At 32.8% G+C, this 19,125-nt stretch overlaps 1 protein-coding gene and 1 long non-coding RNA gene across 2 annotated transcripts in view; both read right to left on the reverse strand.

Moving 5' to 3' along the window:
- LOC127729509 (uncharacterized) overlaps positions 1-3,568 on the reverse strand; it is a 186,925-nt gene extending 183,357 nt beyond the window's left edge. Inside the window, exon 1 of the mRNA XM_052237342.1 lies at positions 3,406-3,568. The gene's annotated coding sequence lies outside the window, so the exon portion shown is untranslated. The remainder of the gene's footprint in view (positions 1-3,405) is intronic.
- Positions 3,569-7,904: 4,336 nt separating this feature from the next.
- LOC127729533 (uncharacterized) lies at positions 7,905-12,154 on the reverse strand. The gene is made up of 3 exons (XR_007994673.1): positions 12,051-12,154; positions 9,005-9,083; positions 7,905-8,520 (listed from the first exon to the last, which is right to left on the reverse strand). It is a non-coding gene; the product is annotated as an uncharacterized LOC127729533 (long non-coding RNA).
- Positions 12,155-19,125: the final 6,971 nt, after the last annotated feature.

Here is a 19,125-nt window from a genome sequence, read left to right on the forward strand (position 1 = left end):
TAATGGTTTGATGGTAATTGTCACTTTTCCAATTAACAGATAAGATACCAAATTGCAGTTTGACTGTCCGAAAAATAGATAAAGTTTCAATAAGAGATTCTGAAAAAGTTTCGATATAATCAAGTACAATTGTTATTGCTACATGTATATTTATAAGTTCAGCAAGCAAGAGTGATCCTTTGTTAGATTTATACAGGTTTTTTTAATTTTTCTTCTTGATTATTTATGAAATTTATAGATCCAGCAAAACATGGGCCTGGATTTCCAAAACACGACCAATCTGTAAAAGCGACTGCAAAATTCAATGTTTGAGATTTGAGTTGTTCAGATATAATATTCTTTCCTTCTTCAATGGGCTGTTGTTCTGGATTTTGAACTGCCAATATTTCTCCAGTAATCAGGGGCTCTAACAACTGATACAAGATCTTGTTATTCATATTGTGGTTCTATCTTGTTTATATCATGTTATATCAACCATGTCAACCATTTCTGTATTTTTCATCATGTCCTTTGTTTGTTGATACATTTTGCCCGATGGTGAAATATATTTACCTGACTGTTCTTCCTGTTTCCAAATTTTCTTTCAATTGGCATTTGAGATATTTGCCGGTCGACAAATATGTAATTTTACATATTGTCTTATCAATACAACTAGCCCAAATAATTATGACGTCTTGCAAGGCTATTTTAATTTTTTCTGTGATGCCGTCGTAGGAAGGCGTCACAAAAAAAATTAAAATAGCCTTGCAAGACGTCATAATTATTTGGACTACAATCACAGGGGTTTGTTACAAATTGCCGGGTTTACTATCCATACGGACCCCGAAAAAAATCACATGATTTTTTTCGGGTGTTGGTATGGATAGTAAACCTGGCAAATTGTAACAAACTTGTAACAAACAGTAACAAGACATTTCAGCACCCAGACAAATCGGCACCCAGGTACAAAGACATATCGGCATCCGTTTTGGACATTTCGGGATCAGGACATTTCAGGACCAAGACAATTCGGAACCTCATTTTTTTTCTATATATATATAATTAGAAAAATAAAAGAATTGTTACAGTAATATTAAAATCCGTAAATAAAATATGCAATACAGAATTTGAATAAACTGCTTCGCTGAGCGCAGCTAGATACGCCCCATAGGTCCAACACTGAACAGTTAGGGCAAAAATGGACACAATATTCAAGCTTGATTCAGGTCTGAATTTGGATTGTAATTAAATATTTGACATATTATAGGTTTCTGAATAAATGTATTCAAAGAACTTGAAATTGGTTATATGAATTGAATTTATATTCAATTAAAGATTTCTTGCTGTTGTGCAATACTTAGTAAATCTGTTGTCAGACTATAAACAAATAAAGTTCAATTAATTATCAATGTCATATTAGAAATTTATGAAAATAAAAAGGGAGCTTACATCAATAGATATAAACAATTCACCGAAGTTTCATGAGAATTGGTGACAGCATTTTTGAGTTATTGTCTGAAAACTGGAAAATCACCCCTTTTTTAATGAATAAAACCCCATAACTCAGAAATGTAAAACGTAAAATTTATAAAATTCTAAAGGGAGCTTACATCAATACATACAAACAATTCACCAAAGTTTCATAAGAATTGCTGAAAGCATTTTTGAGTTTTTGTCCGAAAACTGGAAAATCCCCCCTTTTTTAAGGATAAAACCCTGTAACTCGGAAACGTAAAATCTAAAATTTATAAAAATCTAAAGGGAGCTCATGTCAATAGACAGTCAGGGGACTTATTAAAATAAGTGATTTTTAAATCACTTATTTAAGTAGCAAATTCGAAGTTTTGTCACAAATTGTGATATTGTAGTTTTACCAAAATTTTAAACACATAGGTTTAGATAATATCTTTTCATTAGTAAAATTGAAAAAAATGAACTTTTTTCTTCTTTTAAGCAGCAAGGTTTATGCCTTTGATGCAATCATTTAGCTGCAAATTCTATTTTAGTTGAAAAAATGCTATAAAAATGGCTTTACATAATGAACTGATACCTTCTCAACAGATTTTTCCCAGCAGTGGGAGTACTTTTCCTGTAAAATTCAAGGTTTCATCTTACAGATTATGTAATAAAATTCTACTGTTCGCGATCAAAATTTCACTGTTCGGGGGTGTTGAAATTAGTGGGTGTTATTAAAATAATGATATTTAAAGAAGTGATTTTTTGGAAGGAAATTGAGGTATGATACTTAAACAAGTGATTTTTATGTCATTATCCTAGATTTAGTACAAGGTCATCACCTGACATGACCTGGTCATCCTATCAACACAGATGTTGGTTCTGATAATTTTAGCAACATAATTAGTCCCTGGATCATTAGTATTCTATATTTAAAGCTACAATAATATTAAATCACTTAGTCTAGTGATTAATTTGTACTACTTAAATAGGTGATTATTAAAGAAAGACAACTCTTACTTCCAACCTTTATGGACATAATGTTACTTGAATCAGTGATTTAGAAAATCACTCATTTAAGTAAGTCCCCTGACTGATAGATATAAACAATTCACCACAATTTCTTGCAACTTGGTGAAAGCATTCCTGACTTATTGTCCGAAAACTGGAAAACCCCCTTTTTTTAATGAATAAAACCCCATAACTCGGAAACGTAAAATCTAAATTTTATAAAAAACGAAAGAGAGCTCATGTCAATAGATAGAAACAATTTACCAAAGTTTTATGCAAATTGGTTAAAGCATTTTTGAGTTATTGTCCGACATGTTGACGACGGACGGACAGACGGACAACGGTATACCATAATAGGTTAATGGCCCTTTTTTTTACCGCCTATAAATGGTTCATTATATTTTGATCAAGAATTTAATAATTGATTTTATCTTTATGAGGTGCCGATTTGTCTAGGTGCCAATTTGTCTGGGTGCTGAACTGTCTAGAATTCCATGAATGGTGAACTCTATGAAATCAATTTTCATGCATATGGAAAAAAAATACACACAAATAAGACAGCTACCCAAATGACTAAGCTGCAATAGTCTTCACAAATAAACCACTTCATAAGATACTTCATCGAAGATATCATATTCAATAATGTCATAAATTAGTGCAGGAATTAAATTGGTTATTTGTAAAAACAGTCGAAATTATTGCTATATTAACACTAAACTTGCAAATTGAGCTAGACAAATTGAGGTCATGCCCACATACCTTTATCAGTCCAGGTAATTTTGATTTTTGGTTCATTATGTTTTGATCAAGGACTAATAATTGATTTTATCTTTCGGTGCCGATTCGTCTATGTAAGGTGCCGATTTGTCTGGGTGTCGAAGTGTCTTTCTAGGGTGCTGATTTGTCTGGGTGCCGAACTGTGCTACGATACAACATGACCAAGCGGAACAATATTCTTACCTATGGATAAGTGTTGCAAGTGATCTCTACACATGAATCATATAGGGAAAAATGAACTAAACTTTTATATTAAATGCCACGAATTTCTGTATTAAATAAGCCGAAAACAGATGAGGACAATCGGCATATATATTTTCTTCAGTCCTCAATCTACTTTCGTTATTGGCTTCAGGGGAATACAAGTAAGGGGGAGGGAAACCAATGATAATATGCTGGGAAGATCTTATTCGAACCTGTTGGTACTTTACCATATCAATTGAGTAAATATAAGAGATTATTGAAAAATAAATCGTATCTTGCCATTGGTTTAAAAACATTTCCGTCAAAATGACAATAAGTTATAACATGAATATTGATATATTTGAACTCTATTATTCTAAAATTAAAAGGCCAATACAGTTTTGTTTACAAACTAACGCGTATTAATTACAGCCATGCACATGTTTAAATAGGGATCATAATAGGTATATATGATTATAAAATGGCAACATTTAAAAAAAAGACTTTAAATTTATTTGTTTCTGTTGTGCACATATTTTTGTACTATATTAACGATTTGATGACACTCACAGGTAATTTGCATTCTAACTGCAATGCTCCTTTCATGAAACGTGTCACCAGGTTGTTGTATTTCAACTGTTCGATAGTTCTTAACTTCTGTTACTCCGTTGATTCACTCTAGAGTCAGTGATGATTATTTCATTTTTTTTCGTCTTCATCTTTTATAGACTATTCTTCTATTAATAAAAGGATGAACTATTTATCTATTTACAACAAAAGCGGCTTGCTTATGACAGCACCTTAGACAACAGAATATTTTAGGACCACTCTGTATTTGTCAATGTGAAATCATATAATATGTACATAAATAAACATTATTGTGACTTTTTCTTTTCTTTTCATCTTATCATTAAAATATATTAAAGAGTTTATAGAAAAAAAATCGTAAGGGTTCCGCGGAACCCAGTGTCTCGCCTACTTTTGTTGTAAAAGTGTTATAGTAGCAGGCTCAACAAAAATGGGGGAAATTATTGATTTTTTTCCTCTAGATACTATCTTTTGATTCTGTCCAACTGAAGTGTGGTTAAAATCCAGGATGGTTTGAATCTAATAAAGGTTTTAAAATCTTTAACTGCAGACTGTATGTAATGTTAACTGGAAGAAAACTAAGTCCATTTATAAGTAATATACGGAAAAACAGGAAATAAATTTTTATAAAATTTCCTTCTAGATACTAGCTTTTGATCATAAACAAGCTTCTATCCAAGTTTTAAAAACTATGCTAACTGGCAGAAAAAATAAGTCCATTTATAAGTAAATACGGATAAACAGGATTTTTTTTTTACAAAATTTACTTCTGGATACTATCTTATAATCATAAACAAACTTCCTTCAAAGTTTGGTAGAAATCGATGATAGTTTCAGAAAGTTATTAAAATTTTAAAAACTGTAACCACAGAGTGAATATTTGTGGACGCCACAATGTAGGATCGCTATGTCTCGCTTTTGCGACAAAAGTCGCAGTCTTGACAAACAGATGTGGAATGATTGCCAACGAGACAACTCTCCACAAGAGACAGATGACACAGAAATTAACAACTGTAGGTTACCGTACGGCATTCAACAATGAGCAAAGCCGTAAATACATATATAGATATAGGAAGATGTGGTATGAGTGGCAATGAAACAACTCTCCGTCCAAGTTACAATTTATAAAAGTAAACCATTATAGGTCAAGGTACGGCCTTCAACACGGAGCATTGGCTCACACCGAATATAGTCAGCTATAAAAGGCCCCGAAATGACAAATGCAAAACAATTAAAACGAGAAAACTAACGGTCTAATTTATGTACAAATAAATGAACGAAAAAATAAATATGTAACACAGCAACTAACGAAAACCACTGAATTACAGGCTCCTGACTTGGGACAGGCTCATACAGAATGAGGGGTTAAACATGTTAGCAGGGCTATGGTAGAATATTCCAATATAAGAAAAAAAACCATAAAAAGCAGTTAAAAAAGGCCTCAACTCATCAGATGGATTCAAATAGAAATACATCATACAAAAACAGACTGTATATTATCCTTTCATTTATTTAATAAACAGGATAGATCCACCCTTTGACCACAACCTGTGATATATTAATTCCAGGCGAGGAGCCAGTCATTTTGAAAGGGGATTCCGACTCCAGGAACACTCGCGGGATCTGCCGATGATTTCACGGGTTTCATTGTGTTTAGGTGTTTTTTTTTCAATTTGAGGAAATAGGCAGTAGAATTATTTGTAGGTTTTCTTAGCGTGGATTTCAATTGTGTAATCTCAGCAGGCAGATGCATGTCATGCCCCAGTCACACTATACCACGATCGCATCACGCTCACCGCAATCTAAAATAAATTCAGATCGTGGTGAGGTCGCGATAAGAGCGGCATGAAATGTAGATTTTCGTTGTTTTCGCGATGCTACTACGTCCTCGTTACGATTCTACAACGATCTTGCTACGATTATACCACGTTCTCACCACGCTTATTCTGCGACCTCACTACGATTATTTCGATCTTACTACGCTTATCACGTTCTCATTACGACCATACCACGATTTATCCGATCTCACCACGCTTCTTCTGCGATTATAGCACGCTCTTACCACGATCATTCTACGATATTACCACGTTTATACCGCGATCTAACTACGCCCTCAGCAGTAACGTCAACATCACTATCCATATCTACCAGAACTCGTGGGCGTGGTGGTGACGGAAAATGTAGTCAGAGGGGCCTCTGGTACGAATCCTGATCCAGTAGAGATGTCGGATCAACCAATCAAACTTGAATCACAACGTATTGCTGATCTATCCAGATCAACTGACGATATTTTATTGAACAAAAGTGGGAATGATACAGATGTGTAAAGCATGGTTGAGCTGTTGAATATTAGGGTCATGAGGTCCAAATTACATACAGACAAACAAAACATGGAGAGCTTTTATATATTTTATGTGACGATGACAGTGAGCATGGCTAGAACTCGAAATGGTCGTAGTATGAACGTAGTCAGGTCGTAAGACGGGCGTGATGAGGACGGCATGAGCAGTGGCGGATCCAGAAATTTTCATAAGGGGGTCCCACTGACTGCCTAAGAGGGGGCCCGCTCCAGTCATGTTTCATTGATTCCCTATATAATCAACAAAATTTTTCCCACAAAAGGGGGCCCGGGCCCCCTGGAAAACCCTCTAAATCCGACTCTGATGAGCGTGCTAGAATCGTACTCAGGGGCAGATCCAGCCATTTTAAAAAGGGCCGGGGTTCCAACCATATGTCCCGATTCAAATGTATTGATCGTCCATAAAAAGGGGCCGGGGTTCCAACCCCCGGAACCCCCCTCTGGATCCGCCACTGGTACTATGGTTTTGAACAGCGTAGTATAAACGTGGTATAGTCGTAGTAGAAGCGTTGTTTGGTCGCGGGGAGAACATGATGGTCGTAATAACGTCGCTGTGAGATCGTAGCGCAATCTCTCAGACTAGATTCGCGCTTACGCTACGCTCTCGCTACGCTCTCGCTACGATGGTACAGCGACCTTTGCGATCTTAGCACGACTTTACTGCGCTCTCGCTACGCTTCTACTACGACCTGATTTCGGCACGACCGCACCACGATTGTTTTGAACATGTTCAAAGTTGGCCACGCTCATCACGGTCATGAAGACCTCACCACAACCTTACTGCGATCTTCACGATCGCACTACGATCGTCAAAATTTGCATTTGTTTCAGAGATCGTAGTGCGATCGTGGCCTAGTGTGACTGCGGCATAAGGAGCACTATTAAAACTTAAAACACTAAGTCAAAAACTCAAATACAAACTGTATGTACATAGTTTGAAAAACTGGATTCCCCATTTACTTTATTTCGTGTCATTCTTTTTTTATGTTTTTGTTCCAAGAACAGAATTCAATCCCTCAAAACAACCAGCTAACTACTTTTTCATGTAGTATGTCTCTGCTTGAACATAACATATTGTGATTAAAAGCACCGAAAACAAATTTTCAAAAGTGTTGGACAGACTGAATATTCCTGGATCATTTGATTCCATTTCATTTGTTCTTGAAAACTGGGACCATTTATATTAAACCTAGTTGAAAATAATCCAAGTCAATATCCTATTGAGTTCTCATTCTAATTTTCATTGCCTTTGGTGGCTATTTTGAATTCTCTGTTGACCCAAAATAGTACCTATTGTTAATATGACTGTAATTGGCTGTTATGTTTAGTTTCAGTGAGTTGGCTGGTTTAAGAGGAAGCCTTGATGGTTGGTTATCTTGTCGGAATTATTTTACACTTTGTAATCTTTGTGTCTTTCATAGATTGCTACACAATGCCATACATAACTGTTACCTGTATTTTCTAACACTAACTTTGGTCTCTGGTGGAAAGTTGTCGCATTGGCAATCATACCACATCTCCCTAAATATATTGATACAGATCCAAGAAAATAGAAGCTACAAGTATCATTCTATTAAACATACAAAATTTCTGAGAAAGGCAATTCTGTACTTTTGGATATATGTTTTTTTAATTTTAGTCAACTTGAACTTTCACATAGACAGTTAATTTATATGTGAGCCTGTCTGTTTTATTTAAATGGTTGACAATATATCATTTATCCATTTCATACCCTTGTGACATTAAAATATTCTGAGCATACATGTAACATGACATGGGAAGAAAGATAGTCACACACATACCAAATAGTTCTTATATTTGGGATATTACATGTGACTGTTAATACTAATATATATGTTAGTATTTTCATGATAACAGGTCTAATAACCACTTGACTTGGTTAAAAAAAATCTTGGATTCTATGAAAAGGAATGCTTTTCCTTTTAAATGCAGCTTGAAAATGTTGAGTTGATGCCTATTAGCAATTTTAAGATCTGCCATGTCTGCTGTGTAGCTACATCTTGTTTCCTGGTATTTTAGAATTAATTGCAAGCAGCCACAAAGGTCCAGACCTGGTATTGTTCTTTTTTTTTATATTTTATGATGCTCTTGTTAAAACAGTTTTTAAATTTTCAATATCTTTTCTGGTACATGCAGCTCATTTTTACCTGAAATAGAGAAGAGTCATATAGATATTTTGATAATATAAATAAAGAATAAACAAAATTGGCATGTAATTATATAAAAGATCAGTGGCAGATCCATACATTTTCATAAGAGGGGACCCAGTCATGTTTCAGTGATTCTCTATATAATCAACCAAATTTTTCCCACCAAATGGTTGGCGGCCCGCTGCCCACTTTCTAAATCCACCTCTGAAGATAAAATTGTCTTATTGTTACTGCTGATTCATTCAATTGTGTATACAACAGAGGAAAACAGTCCAATAAAATTATATTTTCTAGAAGTATGTTAGATGAGTAATGTACTATTGACAAACATTAACAAGTCCATTTGCCTTGCTTATATACTCAAATGACAAAAAATTGTTTTTCTTAACTGAAATATAGAACTCTTATAAATGTTTGTACATTCACTGATAAGCTGATACGTCATTTCTAATAATTATATCATACATGTATATGTACTTACACCTTAAATTCAAACAGTCTCTGTATGTACATGTATCTCTTTCTTTCCATTCCACATACCTCTGCAATCAGATCAGCATCTGCAACAACCAAAATCTAAAGGTGTGAAAAAAAAAATTGAAATTTTCAAGTGCAATTATATCAAAACAGCAAAGATAATGAATATTAGAAATGTGCCATTTTGCACATATACATGTACCAAGGGGAAACTCTTTCCAAAGCTATATTTTATTTATTGTTTCATTGCATTAAATAGAAAATAGGCAGGGGTGTAGCTGGACTTACATAAAGTGCAATCATAACTATTGCCGAGCGATGCGAGGCGAAATTTTTTTTGGACCATTTTATGCAGAAAATGATAAATTTTTTCAGGCATTTTCCCGGTATGCCATGCTTATGAAATTCACGCCCAAACTCCTATTTTGTGAATACTTGTGGACTTTATAGTGATTCGGCAAGGGAGGAGGCTATGGACCGCTCAAAGTCCCCAGCTGGTCCAGGGTAGCACCCTAGTCGGGGATCCAGGGTAGCACCCTAGTCGGGGATCCAGGGTAGCACCCTAGTCGGTGGACCAGGGAAGCGAATCCCCATGAAGCTCCGGGCATATGAGTAATTACAGTGACTGCTTTGAACATGAAAAATACCCTATCTGTTTCTTACTATACCATATTTTCATGAAACGATAGTAAAAGTCTAGTGAGTTCTGTAATTTGCTGCTTATATTATTAACATGGTTATTTTCAAATATAAAATAAATTTTATAAAATGGGAAGATCAGGAAGAGTCGACAACCGAATACGTTAATCAATGGACAATTGACAAACCCGGCAACAGATAAGACACAAAAGGAGAAAAAAACCATTCAACATTGAAAACTAAATACAGATGAAAAATACGGACCCAGAAAACAATGTGGCGACCTCCGGTGCTCCAAAAGGGTAAGCAGTTCCTGCTTCTTGCAAGACACCGGTAGTGTTTCTCACGAAGGTCATTCTCAAATCAAAGGAGAGGTTTCTACGACAACGGTAGAAGGTCATTTGGGGCACAGATACCCCAGGTGAATCAATAGTCTTTTGGACGAACGGACAATGGGAATACGAAATCTAACGGCCACTTTTAAGTCTTGACTTATAAGTAAGGGATATAAATCTAAGATGTTTTCAAGGTGATTGTATTGAGCCTGTATTATTAAATGTTAATACTGCATGTAAGACTTAAAGTATAGTTAATATCGAAAGTCCATATATCTATTTTTTGCCAAGGCAAATGATCGCAGAACTCTCTCGGTGTTGATATCCATTTCTTTGTGAACATGTATGAGCGCCAACGAAGATAGTCTGTACTGTACCATGGTTGAACGGAGATAAGTTTTTGGTCGCCTAAATGCACTAAATGACCGTTCAGTAGTTGATGTAGTTACTGGCATTGTAACTAGAATTGAGAAGATTGCGAATATTGAAGGATATATAGTTCCTTATTAGTCACTGCTACAGACGACATCAGAGATTTTGGCTTTAAACACCGCCCGACACGATAATCTGTAAAGACTAAAAACTATCCATGATTCAATTTCAGAATTTTTTAATTTTTTTTGGTGAAAAAAATGTGCGAGCAAATGATTTTTTGCGTAAAGGCAGCTACGCGCCTGATAGGGATAATGTGGCGCAAAAAAGCATATAAGATTTTTGAAGAAATTCACAGACTTTATACCGAGATTTTCGTTATAAAATTTTTAACATAGATTACTCACTTGTTTGTCCATGATGTGCTAGCGTTTGTTATTTACAAAAAGGCCTAAATAACCTTTACATTCTAAAAAAAACCTTGTGCTAAGTCACTAAAGTCAAGTGCACCCTAGAAGGTGTACTTGAATTGGTCCATATTTATATTTGTTCTAATCAATATTTTGATTTATAAACTTGTCCTAAGGAAAATATTGCTAGCACTGCATGCAATAATGCTCTATCTATCAAGCATAGAATGGTCAAATATTAGCGTACAAGGGAACGGCTGGATTTTCTTTAAAATTTCCATGTTTAGCATTGAAACAACAAAAGGGTACATAATCCTTAAAGAGCTCTAATTAAGAGCTCATGTTCCTTGTTATTAATATTTATATATGCAACCGACTTTAGATAAAGATTACTTTGCTATACTTTACTTAAATGACTATGACATGTATGAGACACACTTTTAATATAATCAGACATATTGTCTCATTGGCACTCATACCACATCTTCTTATATCTATATACAAACTGTATATTATTTCAAACAAAGCTGTCCAGTCTTTTGGGTTTTTTTTATGGTCATGATCATGGATTAAAAAAAAATATGAGTAAATATACTTAAAAGTTCACAGGCGGATCAAGGGGGATGGGGGGCTTGGGTCAGTCAGTGGGCCCCCCTAAGGCTTATAAAAAGTTCTGGATCCGCCACTGAAGTTAATCACTTTGGTTGCCTTTATGAAAGGGGCAAAAATGCTTACCATGTGCAAAGATTTAATATTGACCTGACAATTGAGGTATACTGAGAGTGTACAACAGTACAACATGGTACATTTTTGTAAAAAATATACATGACTATATCAAGCAATGTAAATTATATAATAAAATCTAGGGTGTTATTCACTTACATTCTGCCAACACTTAAAGTAGGAACTATTTCTATGTTTCGTCATGACTGTGAAGTAAACAATTTGTGAGGTGGTGTTTGATTAGCATATCAATAGAACAACAACAATGTCAACATGCAACTGCAAACTCGTTATTTTGTTGATTGATTTTATTTTTGTCATTCAATATCGAGTAGTAGAACTTTATACACAATTTGTAATGGATAATATGTCAAAAAATGAAATAGTTTATCTTTTTATTTCATTTTCTTGAAAAAAGTTGAAATCGCAAGTATCTTGCGATTTCGTTTCAATAATTTTCAATAGCACAACTTTTTGGTCGTCTGGTAACAATAGTTTTTACAGTGCGATTATTATTGTCATATAGATAGATCGCAAGTTCATGTTATGAAATATTATGTAGAAGACTTACGTGTCATTCTGATATATACGATCCGCTAAATCAACCTTTTTGTAAACACAAAACTCGGTCTTCCTCGCATAAACATGGCGGTTGCATTATAGTAAGGAGACCAAAGTAAGTGTTAGAAAATACAGGTAACAGTTATGTATGGCATTGTGTAGCAATCTATGAAAGACACAAAGATTACAAAGTGTAAAATAATTCCGACAACATGAAGGTCTATTAACAGGACAGATAAAATCAGGACAGTTATTTTCGATACGTTTTCATCTGTAACTTTTGTTTTAACCAACATATTGTTAAAATTTAAACTTAATAATAAAGAACAGGGTATATACTTACATTATTTGTAAAAAAATTAAAATAAAAAAATTAATAAGTTAAAAAAAATCTGCCAGGACAGTTAAATTTTAAGAAAAAAATGGCTGAAATTGCCGAGAAAAATTTACTTATAATTGAAATAATTTCTCAAAAACAACTGTCTGGCATAACATTTTTGTACGATTATAAAGTTTAGGGAAAACTCATTCTAAAAATCTAGAATTAAATATTTTTTTCAATTTTTAAAGGTAAAAAAAATCCGCCAGGACAGTAGCCTATTACGTTAGACATTTTGTTGAAATCAGCTCAAAATCAAAATATAAAGTTAAATATCTTCTTCAAAATGAATGCCTGGTAAGCAAATTTTGGTTCATTGGAAAGTTTAGAATATAAGCTTTATGAAAATATAAAATTATATAAACTTTTATTTTATTAACACAAAAAAAATCTGCCAGGACAGTAGCCTACTCCGTTAAATTTCTGTTTAAATGAAATAGTTTCTGTATTGCGATTGTCTGACAAACTATTTTGTTACTGTTATAAAGTAACAGAACCAATTATCAAATAAAATAAAGAAATTGAACAATTTTCATTTTCAAAGTAAACAAAAATCTGCCAGGACAGTGACTTATTATGTCTTAATTAACTTGTGGAGAAATTTGTTTCAAATCGAAATAGAAAGTTGAATAGATTATTATCATTTTTGTTATTCGTTGTAAAGTTTGAACAATAAATTTTAGGAAAAAGATAAAAATATTCATTTCATAATAGATAAATACCTCAAAAATCTGCCCAACAGTCGTCCTATAGCTAAATATTTGGTTGGCACGTGTCAAACTTTACGACCAGTCATTGAATCTGTGTATTTGTGTATTCTGTTATGTCAACCGTAAACGAGCGTGTGGTAATGAATACCTATGAGAAGATATTTATTGTTTTAAGTTATAATTATTTATTAAGAATACAGTTGAAAAATAATAAATAGAAGCACTATTTGATTGTATATTTAAAAGTTAAATTTGATTAGATCTCAATTTTACCGCAAGCATCTAAGAGTACGTGTTATAGTAGTATCAGAGCACACTAACAACATCTTCAGAAATACAACCTTCACATGATAAAAAACGTCTGTTGGTCAAGATTCCAGAAGTTCAGAAACAAACTAATTCCATAGATTGTAGGTTGTTCGTAATTACAAATGCTGTAGAATTTTGTTTTACAAGTTTTTTTTCAGGTTGGATACATGTAGAATTTGACACTAAACTTTTTAGAGAACATCTTGTGATTTGTTTGGAAAAAGGTGAATTTATTCCATTTCCAAAGAAAAAATTAGCATGAAAGGTAAACCGAAATATAAAACTAGTGTGGTGGAATGTAATTGTAAGTGTGGCAAATGTGATTCAGTAGAAGACATGTTAGGGGGATGAAAGAAGGCTCTAAACACATTACTAATTAGTGAAAATAAATACCTTTTGAAGGATTTGACACCAATCAGTGACTTTGAAGTTTTTATTACTGTCAAAACATAATTTACCTGACTGAAATATGGTTTCTATTTTCTCGTTCAGGTCCGATTTTTGGAACCAACATTTAATTTTTATAAAATTATTTGTCATTTTGATGAAATGTTTTATTGATTCCGAGTATAAGAAAATCAAATTGCAAGGAGATTGATTGAAAAATTATAAAAGTTATAGAACTTTAAAAAATCAGACCATCGATTTAGGTCATTTAATTACCCGTTCAGGTCCGAGTTTTGACACCCACAAAATATCATTAATTAATTCTTTTAAATTTTGATAAAATATTGGAATTTTCATGTAACAAAATCTAAAATTGAAGGAAATCCATAGAAAAATTTAAAAAAGTTATTGAAGTTTGAATAAGTCTGACCTTTGAATTTCAGGTCTGTTCAGGTCTTTTCATTTCTCGTTCAGGTCCGAGTTTTGGCATCAAAAAATTGTTTTTATCATATATATTTGTTCTTTTTAATTAAATATTAAGGTTAACCTTTAATAAGATTTGAATTTGAAAAAATCCATTGGAAAGTAAAAAAAGTTATTGTAATTTGAATAAATCGAATCGTACATTTTCAGGTCTATTCAGGTCTATGGCTGATGGCTGGCGAATAAATAAAAAAATGTTCTATCTCCACGTAGACTACTAGCAGTTGCTTTTTCAAGTCAAATATCAAACATTTCAGCCACATTTGATTAAGACGTTAACATGCTAGTATTTATCATTAAATCAATTGTCTAGGTTGTGTAGGCATAACTTTGAAGGGCCGAAATGAATAACAAAAAAGTTTAATGTGTGTTACGTCTGCAGACTGGATAATGCATTAAATGGATGCGTTTCGATCACACGTGGTTTTGTTTTAAAAAGACACCCTTCCCCAATACAAGACCGGAGAAGTTTAAGTGACTATAATTCTACACTCATGTGACTCTTGCTTGTGTAAACAGTATGCTTTGGTTGCCCTTTCCTTAAAACTTCACAGCGTAAACCTTTTTGTTATTGAATAGTTTTAAATATTTAATAACTCACTTTTTCTTAATCGTGCCATTACCCCACCAATGCATACATTATCAACTACTAACTCGCGGCAACGAATTTTTATATGAGCGTTAGTTGTGAATTTTCCCACAAAAAATAATGGACTAAAATGTTATATTCTTCTTGTAAAATTTGTTACTCGAGTTTTTCACGAAAAGTTGCTTTTAAATGTAAATATATATAAACTACCAATTGAACTAACATCTGACAAATTGCTCTCCTTATTCGTATATATACAAAAACAATAGTGTTATATCCTGTTATACTTACAACAATAGTATCTATTTATTTCCTCGATTATACCTCCAAAATGGCATCGAATATTTTAGTTTTTATATTTGTTTTGATTATACAAAAATCAGCAAGGTCTATTATGATGAATACCCCAAATGCGTGTGAGGCAAATCAGAAAGGGTAGGTATTTCACAATATCAGAATTTGATGGCTTCTGAGTATAAAAATTAAAACACAATCATGTGTTCACCAATGATTTTTGGTACTGCATTTAAACAGCTGTAGGAATTCTAACAGGATATTTGTCTAGAATTCAAATTGAAGCTGTTGAAGACACATGTCTGTTCGCAGCAACGGTTCATGAGCTTCTACGTCCGCTACGTGAAGCAGTTAAAAAGCTTTTTAAAACTGGTGGTCAGGGGTTTCTTTCATGTAACTGCAAAAGTGGTAAAAACAAGGAATTATTTGAATCTGGAATAATTTTTAATTCTATAACATTGATAAGAAATGTATATGATAAAAACTAACCCAATATTAAGGAGGGTTAGCTATGCATGCACGGCTAAGGGGGGTTAGTTAGTTTATACTGAAATATCAGTGAAAGTAACTTAAACCTTAGCCATACGCTAAAGTTCGGTAAGTTTTCATCATAGTATTACATTAATTTTCTTATCAATTTTTCCAGAATTCAAAATTATTCCAGATCCAAATAATTCCTTGTTTAAATGTAAAAAGCAAAAGATGTTGTGCATTTCCCAATCCCATAATTTTCTCACAAGCTCAAACAAATGATATTGAACTTTTTTTGCATTTTGTAAATAAGGTTTACTGTGTAGTCATGAAATAGATATGCTAGTGTGTATCAATGCTTTTTTAACCAATTCCACATTATAAATTATTGTACAAGTTATAAGTGAATTCTAGTCAAATTGTTCACAAATTGTAAGTTGTACAAGCACCTTTTGGACGAATAACAATTTGAACAAAGTTTAAATACAAATTATAATTTGTACATTTTTTTTATACAAATTATAATTTGTACAAAATGATAACTTGTACACAACATATACATAACTTGTTCAAAGGATGGCAAAGCATGATCTATTAAGATTCTAAAATTTCTGAAGAATGCTCGTTTTTAATATCGTAGATATTCTCTGTATTACAAACATTTAGTGAAAAAGTTTAAACTGGCAAATCGAACCTTTTATACCTACGTTTCATTAATAGAAATGTCATGAGCTGTACAAGTGTCCAGTTTGAAGACCATTATATAAACGTACAAGTGTATGCTTAAAAAAATATGCAAATTAACCTGTTTTCAGGTTATATTTCTTTTCATATGTATGATATTATATTCTATTGGCAGAATTTGTCAGATGAGAAACGTTTAAATTACTAAAGTTAAATTATATCAGCGCTTTGATTTTCTTTTATTCAAATATTTAATTAATAAGTATAATAGTTTGAAACCCTGTACAAGTATAGAAGGAAAGAAAAGCAAAATATGACTATAACTGTTTATCGACAAACAAATTTATTATTTCCTGAACAATTATTTGAATTAAGAGCTGCCGCCCTTGTCATTCTAATCAATTGTTGTTACATTCATGTTCTGACTTATAGTGCCTTATAAGATTTTGAGAGTAATGTTGACAGCAAAAATAAGACTGAAAAATGCTATTTTCTGTTGAGACACACAAGTTTTTACTTTGCGTAGACGTGGATAAAATATTTCAATTTAATAACGATTTCAAATGCAAATGCATGATCTGTAAAGTTTTTTTTCAAATTTTTCTGAAGAATGCTCTATTTAAAAATTGTAACTTATGAAAATTGTTTGAAAAAGAACTGGCAAATAGAACCTTTCATACCTTATATTTCTTTGACAGTAATAGCACGAACTCTTCCAGTACCCAGTTTGACAATATTTGAATGTTAATTAAATTACTGTGCCCGTGTGTTTAAATAAAATGCTTATTAACTTGTTTTTAGATATCCGGAATCATGCTTTTTTCATTTACTGGTTACATATATATAACATAGGCTAATTTTTCAGATTATAAAATTTCAATTAAGTTAAATGATGACATATTATATGTGTGAACATTCTTTTTTCATATTTATATAGCTAATCAAAGAATAACTATGACTGATAATGGACAAACAAAAGTAATTTAAGTATTTCTCTTAAAAGTTGAATTTAAACTAAAAGGATTAACTTTAAATGATATATGTTCTTGTAAAACTGTAAAATATGATTGTTATAAATGGAATGAAGATGACGTTAAAAGGGACCTTGCAGCAAATTCCACAATCAAATTGATGGACTGATGAATAGTTTATCCGATGAGCCAAAGAATATCGACAAAATTGTGAATAATATTAATTCGTGTCTGTCTGATATTGTCAATAAATATACAAAAACACAAGTGACGAAAACTTTAAAATGTGAGTATTGTAACAGCACAGAGCGAACTTATAAACCTATACATATAAGGCAAGATACACCGTGGATAAACGATGACTCTGAACAGTTGTATATAGAATATAAACGCTCGTTGAATCAATTTAACCAAAGTACGTGTGAAGAAACCAGACTTATTTTAAATCTCACTAAACAAAGATTTAAACGATGTGAAAATAGTTTAAAAAAAACAGAGGGGAAACATGTTGAGTTCTATTAGAAAAACGAATCTAAAGTACTTTTATCGAAAATTCAGAAAACGAAAAAAGGCCATACAAAGCAACATAAAATTAAACGATTTTGTGAAGCTTTTTAAAAACTTAGTTTCAAAAGAAGAAATTGATGACAGACCGGAAGAAGAAGACACCAATGAAGTCATTTATGAAGAATTGGATCGACCTTTTACAGAGCAAGAAATTGATTTGTGTGTTAAAAAACTGAAAACTGAAAAGGCAACATGATATGACAATTTATTAAATGAATTTTTGAAGGAGTGTAAATTAACTCTACTAGCTGCCACTGTTATGTAAACTTTTTAACGTAATACTCATTACCGGGTGGTTTCCAGAAATATGGGTGTTTTAGTTCCGCTATTTAAGAAAGGTCCAGTTGATGATACAGGAAATTACAGAGGAATTTCGCTTGTGTCTCATGTTGGGAAATTGTTTACTTCTGTCATTAATACAAGACTTTTAAAGTGGTGCAAAGAATACAGTATATTGACTGATGCGCAGTTTGGGTTTGTCCCTGGATATTATGGAAAGCCACATGGGACCTCCCGACTCCGTACAAGTTTTATATAGTACTTTCACGACCGTGTAAGATTTCAGAATCCGTGCATGTTTTTACCGATTCCGCGAATGTTTTGTACCGACTCCGTGAAAGTTTTGGAGCGAGTCCGTGTAAGTTCCTGACCGACTCCGCGAATGATGTAGACCGACTTAATTAACTATGGTACACACGACGCCATTTTTACCCTTCATTCTGTTGTATCTAAAAGTTTACGTAAAGGAAAACGTCTCTATTGTTGTTTTATTGATTTTGTCAAAGCTTTTGACAGTGTGTCACATTATGTTTTATGGCAAAACATGTTGAAATGCAGTATTAGTGGACACCTTTTGAATCTTATTAAATCAATGTATTCTAAGTTAAAAACTTGTGTAAAATTAGATTGCGAATTTTCAGAGTTTTTCCATTGTAATGTTGGCCTGATGCAAGGCGAATCATTATCTCCATTTTTATATGCAATTTATGTAAATGACATAGAAATTGAGTTAATTAAAAAAGGAATAGAACCATATGAAGTAAAAATGTTAAATCTTTATCTTTTTATGTATGCTGATGATACAGTTCTCTTCAGCGAAAGTATTTCTGAATTGCAAAAAATAGTAGTCACTGTATATGATAGTTCATACCAGAATGGTCTTGACATTAATTTGAGAAAAAAAACAAAATAGTTGTATTTCGTAACAGAGGTGTACTGAAAGAGAATGAAAAATGGTATTT

This window comes from Mytilus californianus, unplaced genomic scaffold (genome assembly GCF_021869535.1).
Source record: "Mytilus californianus isolate M0D057914Y unplaced genomic scaffold, xbMytCali1.0.p SCAF_2, whole genome shotgun sequence".
Taxonomy (NCBI): Eukaryota; Metazoa; Mollusca; class Bivalvia; order Mytilida; family Mytilidae; genus Mytilus; species Mytilus californianus.